General features: G+C 42.0%; 1 long non-coding RNA gene across 1 annotated transcript; it reads right to left on the bottom strand.

Moving 5' to 3' along the window:
- Nucleotides 1-5,803: 5,803 nt before the first annotated feature.
- On the bottom strand, nucleotides 5,804-10,768 carry LOC139165649 (uncharacterized). The gene is made up of 3 exons (XR_011558784.1): nucleotides 10,666-10,768; nucleotides 9,075-9,277; nucleotides 5,804-6,502 (listed from the first exon to the last, which is right to left on the bottom strand). It is a non-coding gene; the product is annotated as an uncharacterized lncRNA (long non-coding RNA).
- Nucleotides 10,769-10,814: the final 46 nt, after the last annotated feature.

The following is a 10,814-nucleotide window of genomic DNA, read 5'->3' as shown; positions in this document are numbered from 1 at the left end:
TTGTGGTTAAAGGGCAATGCCGTGTTTCATTCCTTTCAAAACAAAGATATGGTTTGTGAGGTTTCAATTCATGTTATATGAAGGCACCATTGCGATTTATTCAACCGTAGTTAAACAATGGCTTACATCAAGATAATGAGGCAAGCTGTACTTGGTGTTCTGGTGTGTCAAAGCAATTGAGTGAAGAAGGAACTGGGTGGGTGCTGTAAAGCACAAAGAACTACAGTACTTGTAATCCTTTATGGCCATATTGGGATTGACAGTTTGGCCAATAAGTGAAGCTTTTTGTTAAGTGAAATCATGACTGCTCTTTTGATCTGATTTCATCTTTCCTTTGCTTTACAGATCAATGCGATTGCAAACAGTTGCTAAACAAAGAAGTTGTTAATAAAGACGACCTGTGCAGAAGCTACCTCCAAAATAAAAGTCTGAAAGATGACATTGCAATGAGAATAAACAGTTGTCACCAGTGAAAGGCGGCAATTTTTTTTACTACCTTGCTGTGGGCATGGCTTATTTTGTGGGTATGGCTTGCCGGCCATGTGACCAGGTGGGAGTGGCTTGATGATCATGTGATGGTGTGGCTTAAAGGTCATGTAACTGGTTTAAAGGTGGCCAACTTGAAGTCACTCATGTCAAGGGTTTGGGTTAGGGTGCCTGGCCTCTCCTCGCCTTAAAGAGATACAATTTCCCTTTCTATTTACTATTACTGAACATCCAAAATATACTATTTAAATCTATGGCTATGTGCCATATGTGTACATACATATTACACACAGTTACACAAAAATATACATTATCTACTATATGAACTGTATGTGCATGTACACACACATACACACACAGCTTTTCTAAAATTATACACATTCGACTTCATTTACTTTGATAGAAAAAACATCCAAAGCCCAGAAGGGGGAAAAAAAAGAAAAAATTTCAAAATATTTCTACCGGTTCTATGTACCTGACCGTACCCATAGGAGCCCATCACTGGTTGTTGTCACCCCAAAATATTACTGACGAAATTTTGCATCTTTCCATATATTTCAGCTGTACCTGTGTCAAAATTCACCAAACTGACTACACAGCGGTGAAGCTCTTGTTGTCAATCAGATAAGCCCTTTCCTAAATCTCACTACTTACTTTCCAAAATGCCATGCACCAAACACTCCTCTTATATTCTTAGAAGTATTATATTATTATATTATTTTACTTAAAGAGTAGTAGATGCTTGGAACAAACTTCCAGGTTGGTAAATCCACAGTAACTGAATTTAAACATATATCCATCCTAAGATAAAATACAGGAAATAGTATAAGGGCAGACTAGATGGACCATGAGGTCCTGCCATCAATCTTCTATGTTTCTATATTTTTATGAGTGAACTAGAAGCATTTCAACTCTGGTCCAGTGGTGATAAAAGGCCAAGGATTAGAGACTAGATTCACATAGTCAGTAATAATGGGTAGTTGACAAGCCACCCCTGGAAGAATTTATGTTAGTTATGAAGTAAAAAGAAAACTATTCTGGTTTAGCAAATTATACAAATCTGTTTTGTGTAGGTGTATTTCCAGGATATCATCAATATTATACACATGGGGACTGTACCTGTAGGAGGATTTTTCCAGAGAAATATTTATTTATTAGATTTGTATGCCGTCCCTCTCCGTAGCGCTACCTTTTGAAAGGAATGTGAAACTATTGTACCTTTCCTTCTTTAATAGAGGAGGAGAAGCAGAGGAAGTGATGGAAAAAACAAGCAGTTCATAAGTGGAAAATAACACGATCAAGTTGTTCTCTACAACAGCGTTTCCCAACCGATGTGCCGCAGCACACTAGTGTGCCGTGAGACACGGTTAGGTGTGCCGCAAAGCTCCCCGCCCGATCTGCCCCATCTCCTCCGCCGTCCCCTGCCTTGGGGCGCGACTTCTCTCATGGCGGCGGCGGCTGTGGCTTCAACTCCTCGGAACGAAAGCGCTCCCAGCCAGGGGGCTGCGAGAGGGGCGGGGCGCGCTTTCCCGAAACGGACGGAGAAAGCCCTCTCTTGCAGCCCCCTGGCTGGGAGCGCTTTCGCTGCAAGAGAGGGCTTTCTCCGTCCGTTTCGGGAAAGCACGCCCCGCCCCTCTCTCGCGCGCGCCGCTCCCCCTTTTCTCTCAGCCCTCCCTGGCTTTGCTTCTCAATCCCTCCCTCCTTCCGTCTTTCCTTCCCCTCAGCCATTCTGTCTGAGGGTCTCCCGCTCTTCCCTTCCCCGCCTCCCAGGCTTTGCCTTCGCCACCCCCTTTTTTTGTTGGCAAGGAGTTCGCACTCGGCTCAAGGCCGCTTTCCCTGGCTGCGCTCGGAACCGACAGGGCGCTGCTCTCTCTCTCTCCCGTGAGGCGGGGAAAAAAAGAAAGCAAAAAACCCCTTCTTGTAGCGGGCCCGCGCGCGCTTTCTTCCCCACGCTCGTCCCTTCAGCAGTGAGGGAGGGAAGTCAGAGGGCGAGGGAGCGAGCGAACGCTCTTGTCCTCGGTGCCCTCTGCAGCCTTCCTTCCTTCTTCTTTGCCGCCGCTGAGGGACGGAGAGAAAGATAGAAAGGAAAGAGGGAGGGAGAGATAGAAAGGAAAGAGGGAGGGAGAGATAGAAAGGAAAGAGGGAGACAGAGAGAGAGAGAAAGAGAGACATAGCAAGAGAGAGAGAAAAAGAAAGAAAGAGATAGCGAGAGAGAGAAAGAGATAGCAAGAGAGACAGAGTGAGAGACAGAGAAAGAGATAGAGAGCGAGAAAGAAAGAGAGATAGCAAGAGAGACAGAGAAAGAGAGATAGCAAGAGAGAGAAAGAGACAGAGAGAAAGAAAGAAAGAGATAGCAAGAGAGACAGAAAGAAAGAGAGAGAGAAAGAGATAGCAAGAGAGACAGAGAGAGACAGAGAAAGAGAGAAAGAGATAGAGAGAGAGAAAGAAAGAGACATAGCAAGAGAGACAGAAAGAGAGAGAGAGAAAGAGAGAATGAAAGAGAGATAGCAAGAGAGGCAGAGAGAGAGCAAGGGAGAGAGAAAGACATAGAGGGAGGGAAGGAGGGAGAGAGAAAGAGAGCAAAAAAGAGAAGAAGAAAGAAAGAAAGAGGGATGGAGAGAGAGAAAGAAGGGAAGGAAGGGAGAGAAAGAGGGAGGGAGAAATAGAGTGAAATGGAGGAAGATATATTTTTTTCTCTCCAAACTTTTCTTTAGCCCCCCCGCGTCCCCCGCCCCCTGTTCAGTGTTCCCCAGGATTTTGAAAATATGAATAATGTGCCGCGGCTCAAAGAAGGTTGGGAAACACTGCTCTACAACTCTGTGTTTGATACAAAGTGACTGTACAGTAAATAGTCCAGTGATTTTCAACCTTTTTTGAGCCGCGGCACATTTTTTACATGTAGTACAAAACCATTGGGCACATTGAGTGGGGGTGGGATGGGGGGTGGCTAAAAAAAGTTTGGACAAAAAATTCTCTCTCTCTTCCTCCCTTTTGCTGTATTTCTCTCTCCCTCCTTCTCTCTCTCCCTTCCTCTTTTTTTTCTCTCTCTCTCCATCCCTTTCTTTCTCTCTTCTTTCTTTCCTCTTTTTTGCTCTCTTTCTCCCTCCCTCCCTCCCTCCCTCTATGTCTTTCTCTCTCCCACCTACCCTTCCTCTCTCTCTCTTGCTTTCTTTTTTCTCTCTTTCTCTCTTGCTTTCTTTCTCTCTTTCTCTCTTTTTCTTTCTCTCTCTCTCTTGCTTGCTTTCTCTCTCTCTTGCTCTTTCTTTCTTTCTCTCTCTTTCTCTCTTGTTTTTTCTCTCTCTCTGAGCTTTGCGACACACCTGACCATGTCTCGCGGCACACTGGTTGAAAAACACTGAAATAGTCTCAGATGGGACCTGTCATTGGAATGAAATAATTTCACCTGCCGTCAAGCTACAATTTGGAAACAATTTCTTTGAAGCCTACTAATATGGATATTTGTGAAGAATCAAAAACTTACATTCAGCATGACTTACTATCAAGGAAGTTACATAACCATAATCATAGACCTCTTCCGTGAACATTTTGGAACTGTGCTGGCCAAAGAACAGTATGTTTTTTACTAATCTCTTTTCTACTATTTTGAAATCCAAACAACAACTTCAAGTTCAGGTTCATAATGTTCTCAGATCTTTCTTGTAGTACAGACATGTTTGTGTTATTTGTATAGTCCCTGCAAGAGGCACATTGAACTATTTGATCAATGTTTTGCCTAGGTTATTTTGTACAAGAACTACATTGAGGCCATTTTGCAAAACTTAAAACAAACTATTTTTATGCAGGCATTAATTTCATGGCTCTGGTTCCCTAAATATAGGAGGAATGCTGAGCCAGCCATAAGTAGAGTGGGTCTAGGGGACTCTGTTCTATCACATAAGGAAATATATTGGAAGTGTAAAGCTCAAGGCTTAAATAGTGATTTAAAATAAGTCAATTCATAAGTGAGTTTCAGGTTACATCACACAGATGTCTATAATAAAATCTTATGCTGCTGATTGCATCTACCAAACACTTAATTTTCTGCATTACGAAAAAGCCAAACAGTTTTCAGAAAGTCCCATGCAATATTTCCTTATTTTTTCTTGGAAAATAAGATTTCCCTGGAAAATATGTAACATTTAAGCAGTATCATCTTTTTTGAGATATATAGTAATTATCCAAGAAATTGTAGTACAGTACACACATTTTGGCTTTAAATGCCCAGGATTGTTTAGCATAGATCAGGGCTGTCAAACTCCCGGTCTGTGGGATGGATGAACCACAAGTTGGCCATGCCCAGTTTAGCGAATATTAGGAGTTCCAAATTGTCACATGACAACAATGTGATGTGACTTTGACACCCCTGGAATAGACAGATTCAATCTTACTCACATTTCCTTACTTTTCAAAGTTGCTCTTCCCTCAAATAACCCTCCAAAAAAATATACCAACAAGGAATAAAAGGTTGGATTTTGCTTTTAGTTATTAGTATGCTTAATATCCAAACAAGCATCTTTTAATCATCATTATCTGTTCACCTGCACAGCAAATGGGCTATAATTCACATGATTTCCATCCAGTATACAGATCAGCCATTCTAGCTAGCAGATAATACAAGTTCTAGTCAAATGCATAGAAGTCACTAGGAGAGAGAAGAATGCAACCATTCAAGCAATTGTTCTTGTGCCTCAGATGGTTATATGAACAGGAGTACTGTACAATGAGGAAAAAAAGAAATTCTTAACTAAGCTTTTTCAAATAAAAGCATCTTTGTGCAAGTCTCACATATATTTTCATTAGAAAAATAAACATTATGACAGTGTACACTTGAATATTCAAATCACAATTTTCTCATTAACATCTATGAATTTGCTGTATTTAAGAATCTACACCAAGAAAGCAAATTTTAATTGTATTTCATATTATTGCATTAATGATATTTCAAACATGATTTAGAAAATAAAAAGCCCCCACCACATGTTGGAGGGCAGGAGAGACCATCAACATCGCACAACACCTTTTGCATTTTATTAATTAGAGTTTGTTGCATGCGAGGACTTCTGGGGCGGCGCTGTGCCGAAGCATGGCTGCAAAGTGAACCGCTGCTTCCAGGCATGAGTTTTTCCGATTCTGGCTGCGTTAACAACCCATTGCTGACCCCGTAGGGGGGTGTAACGGAGAGGGGTTCAACCACGCACCGTGGGTGGAGGCGCAGACCCCTGCGAGTGTGGGTTTATCAACCCTGGACCGAACAGAAAAGAGGCTAGCGATATTTATTTATTTATTTATTTATTTATTTATTCATTCATTCATTCATTCATTCGATTTTTATGCCGCCCTTCTCCTTAGACTCAAGGTGGCTTACAACATGTTAGCAATAGCACTTTTTAACAGAGCCAGCATATTACCCCCACAATCCAGGTCCTCATTTTACCCACCTTGGAAGGATGGAAGGCTGAGTCAACCTTGAGCCGGTAATGACATTTGAACCGCTGACCTACAGATCTACAGTCAGCTTCAGTGGCCTGCAATACAGCACTCTACCTGCTGCGCCACCCTGGCTCTATATGAGCTTGCCCAGAGACATGGCCCAGGGACATTTTGGAACTAGTTGATGTTGAGGATGAAGAAGAGTGGGATGTTGGTGACAACCCTATATGTGTCAAGTGACAACCAAGCCCATCGATTTCCATCTTGCAAAGGACCTTAAAATTCGCTCCAGTTTTGGATGCTTCAACGAAGCATGGAAAACCCAGAATTTTACGTTCAACGAAAACCCTCAGCTGAAATACGGTATAGTGCAGAAAAAGAGTGGGCCGTGCGGGGTCCTGGCAGCCATTCAAGCCCACGTCCTCCAACATCTTATCTTCGGTGACAGTAGGCATAACAACATGGTTGAGTGCCTTCAAGGTAACGACCCAGTGCCTCATTCTAGCGCTTGCTGGTATTTTATGGCGTGCAGGTGGCAATGAGAAAGTGGTGTTGACTTTGACCACAGGAACACAGCAGTTCATGCCTGTGGGAAAATATAAGACACATGAAGGAGGAAAAAAGAGAAAAATATAATTTTTTTGTTTAAAAAAGCATTTCTAGAATATTTTAATATTTTGAATAAAAAACCCACTGTATATCAAAACCAGCTCCATGTTTAATGGAAAATTGCTAATAAATTTTGATTAATGTCTGAAATACCAACCTATATTCATCTATTACTAAACAAGGCCCATTGAGTCAGGATAAGTATGTTTATCCTGCAATGGTTAAAACTGCAAATGAATATTCAGAAAAACCTATAGAGTAGGGGTGTCAAACTTGATTTCATTGAGGGCCGCACCAGGGTTGTGTTTGACTTTGGGGGGGCTAGAGTGGGCATGGCCAGGATAGGCATGGCCAGCTCGACGTCACTCATATCAGAGGCACCTATGGTGACCCAAACGCTCTGCCCGTGAAAACGGGCTCCAGAGCTCCGTTTTTGCCTGCAATGGCTTCCTGCAACCCTCTACCAGAGAAAACGGAGTTTCAGAGGGCCACATGCAACCCTCCTGAGCTCCATTTTCACAGACAGAGGCACTGCAGGACAGTCCTTTGCTGTTACCAGGATGGCCCCATGGGCCAGATCTAAACAACCTGCAGGCTGGATCCAGCCCTCAGGCCTTGATTTGACACCCCTGCTATAGAGCAGTGTTTCCCAACCTTGGCAACTTGAAGATATTTGGACTTCAACTCCCAGAATTCCCCAGCCAGCAAATGCTGGCTGGGAAATTCTGGGAGTTGAAGTCCAAATATCTTGAAGTTGCCAAGGTTGGGAAACACTGCTATAGAGCATGTGTCCAACTTTTTGGCTTGTCTGGGCGAATTGTCTTGGGCCACACATTAAATATATAATGAATCTAAACCACATAATGTTCAAAGTTTATGATTTCGCGGGGCTGCATTATTAACTGTCCACTGCCTACATCTGGTCCAGCCATGGTAGGACACACCTGCTATAGAGAATTAATATCTGCAATGAGACAAACTTGAGTACTGTCCCGTTTCAGTGTAGTGTGGTGTTTATAAGGTGTTATCTTGCTAACAGGTTGGCAATTCTCCTAGTTGGAGAATTATTTTATGTAATTTTTCAAAGCGTCTAATTTAAAGAGTAAATAACTGGCACAGGACACTTTTAACATATTGCATGAGTAAATGCTATGAGCTAAAAATAAGCTTCCAGACATAATTCAACTGTCTAGTTTTAATGTTTAAATCCTGAATGGACAAGGTCCAGAACTTTTTGAGCTCCGAATTTATCTTGTTTATTGAGACAGGATTATCCTTTGAATATTAATTTCCTGTGGGCTAACTTTAACAAAGGCATTCCTAATGGAAATCTTCTCCTTGACAGAAGATTATAATTTGGAGCCACTGCTGACCTTTAGGAAATTGTTTTGTTTTGAGGAACAGTTTTTAAATCTTTGTTAAGTGTTGGATTTCATTACATTATGAAGATAATTGCCCAAAGGACTGAAGTGCTGTCTTATGCTCAAGAGCCAATTGAAAAACTATATACTGTATTTTTCAGAGTATAAGATGCACTGGAATATAAGACACATCTTAGGTTTTGGGAAGGAAAATAGGAGAAAAAAAATCTGCCTACTAAGTATTCATCTGGCTAGCATCCTTAGTCTGGTCAGCTTCAGCACATTATTTTATCCCCTGGTCAGGGCTTTTTAAAAACCCCTTATTTGGAGCAAGTAGCAATGAAAAAAAGCCTGCAAAGACTTTTTTGGCTGGAAAAAAACTTCAGAGAGAAGCAATGAAAAAGGCTGCAAGCCTATAACAGCTGAGAAGATTGTTAGTGCCACATTAGGGCTGGGGAAAAAACTTCAAAAAAGCTACATTCAGAGTATAAGACACACCCAAATTTTCAGCGTCTTTTAGAGCAGGGAAGGTGCATTTTATACTCCAATAAATATGGTAGATTAGGTAGAAACATCACTATCAGGCAAAACATAAATTATTACGGAGCCCACAGAATATCTCTGATATGCCCGAAAAACATTCTGCTGTCAGTAAAAGGGTCACAAAGTGAAGGAACTGTGGTTAGAAGAGGAGTGGGGATAACAAAGGGAATGGATGGCATTGGACCAGAATACCTCCGGGACTGCCTTCTGCCGTACGAATCCAAGCGGCCAATCAGGTCCCACAGAGTTGGCCTTCTCTGAGTCCCGTCGACTAAACAATGCTGTCTGGCGGGACCCAGGGGAAGAGCCTTCTCTGTGGCGGCCCCGGCCCTCTGAAATCAACTCCCCCCCGAAGATTTGAATTGCCCCCACTCTTCCCGCCTTCCGCAAGATGTTGAAGACCTATCAATGTCACCAGGCATGGGGGGAATAACTATCTTGTCCCCCCAGCACCACTTTTTTCTGAATGTAATATATGAGAATGGTATGATTGTGTAGTAATAATCATTTTTTAATATTTATGGGGTTTAAATTGCTTTTAACTTATATTGGATTTGTACTTTGTATATTGTATTGCTGTTGTTGTGAGCCGCCCTGAGTCTTCGGAGAGGGGCGGCATACAAATCTAATAAAACTTAAACTTACCTTAACTTAAGAAGCATGCTCATCCTATATCCTGTATTCTTCTAAAGCACCATCTACATTATTACTAATTATATGCAAGTAAGGCTGATCCCTGTATGTTCCTGAGAAGTAGAAAAGATTCCAAGGAGTTGTTGTTATTGTTTATAGATGACGTTGCGATTATAACTAGGCCTGTTGAAGCTGTAAAGAGAATAGTGCAGGATCTGGAAAAGAAATTTAGGATCAGGAATCTTGGGGAAATTAGCCACTATTTAGGCATTGACATTGAGAAAACCAAGAATGGTTTTAAATTAACACAAGCTGGGAAAATTAACAGTCTTTTGAAAAAGAATAACATGGAAAACTGTAAGGTTGCCAAGACTCCAATGGAGAGTAGCTTTGTGCACGGCAATTCAGAAGGGAAGGCTGTTGATAGGGAACTGTATCGTTCTCTGGTTGGTAGCTTGTCTTACTTAGGACTTTGGTCACGACCTGATATCACTTTTAGTGTTAATCAGTTGGCGCGGTATAGCAAGGAGCCAACAGAATATCACTGGAAGGCTGTTAAGAGGATTTTACGGTATTTAAAAGGGACTATGCATCATAGTTTGTACTTAGAGCCAGATGATAGTTTGAAACTAGTGGCTTATGCGGATGCTAGTTTTCCTCGGACAGTGTGACCAGAAAGTTTACTACGGGTTTATAGTTTATTAGATTTGTATGCCACCCCTCTCCGAAGACATTCACAGACAGCAGATTATACCTTGCCTAAGGAATATATAAAGAGAATACGGTATCTTTAAGAAACAGACAGTGGGCATCCCCCTCCCCAGAAGCATTAATTTTCCAGCCTTAGCTAAACAAATACTTTCCCTACTGGCATTTAGCTTCTCAAAACATTTCTTATCATTGACTAAAAAATGTGTTGACCCACTATCAACAACCCACAAATCACTCTTAACATTCCTGGTTTGTTTTACATTCCTCCTATTTTATACTGCTCAAAAAAATAAAGGGAACATTTAAACAACACAATATAACTCCAGGTAAATCAAACTTCTGTGAAATCAAACTATCCACTTAGGAAGCAACACTGATTGACAATCAATTTCACCTGCTGTTGTGCACATTCAACTTTGTACAGAACAAAGTATTCAATGAGAATATTTCATTCATTCAGATCTAGGATGTCTTCTTTGAGTGTTCCCTTTATTTTTTTTGAGCAGTGTATACGCAAGAAAAAGCATCCTCCTATCAACCAATTTGTGCTTGCGAAGTTCGTACTTTTAATTTTTTCAAACAGCCTCGAAATGAAAGCATCTGTTTTATGTTGTGTGTGTATTTATATTTTAAAAAATCAATAAAAATACTGTATTAAATTTTTAAAAAGCAGCCTCGAAATGCGCCAAACGTTATATTTTAAAGCCGGCATCCCTTCAAACTTAATAGGTATTTTACTTGCGCGAAAAGAAAGAAAACAACGCCCTTTGCCGCCTCCGCCGCCAGCCTCCCCTCGCCGTCCTTACTGCATTGGCCAACCTCTGCGCCCCCCATTCCCCTCCAGCACTAAAATGCTTGAGACCGACGTTCCCTTCGCGAGTCCCTTACTTACATCCTTCAGCCGCCGCCGCCGCAGAGCGAGCGAGGCGCGCGTCTTGCCTTCCACCCGGAGAGCGCAAAGCCGGCGGGAGCACCTGGCTCGTCCGCCCCTTCGAAAGAAGACGGAGCCGGCGACGAGGAGAAGTCCCGCCCCTCAGCGGG

The sequence above is a fragment of the Erythrolamprus reginae genome, chromosome 3, assembly GCF_031021105.1.
Source record: "Erythrolamprus reginae isolate rEryReg1 chromosome 3, rEryReg1.hap1, whole genome shotgun sequence".
NCBI classification, from domain to species: Eukaryota; Metazoa; Chordata; class Lepidosauria; order Squamata; family Dipsadidae; genus Erythrolamprus; species Erythrolamprus reginae.
Note: the sequence above shows the minus strand (reverse complement) of the source record. Positions and strands in the feature narration are given on the sequence as shown.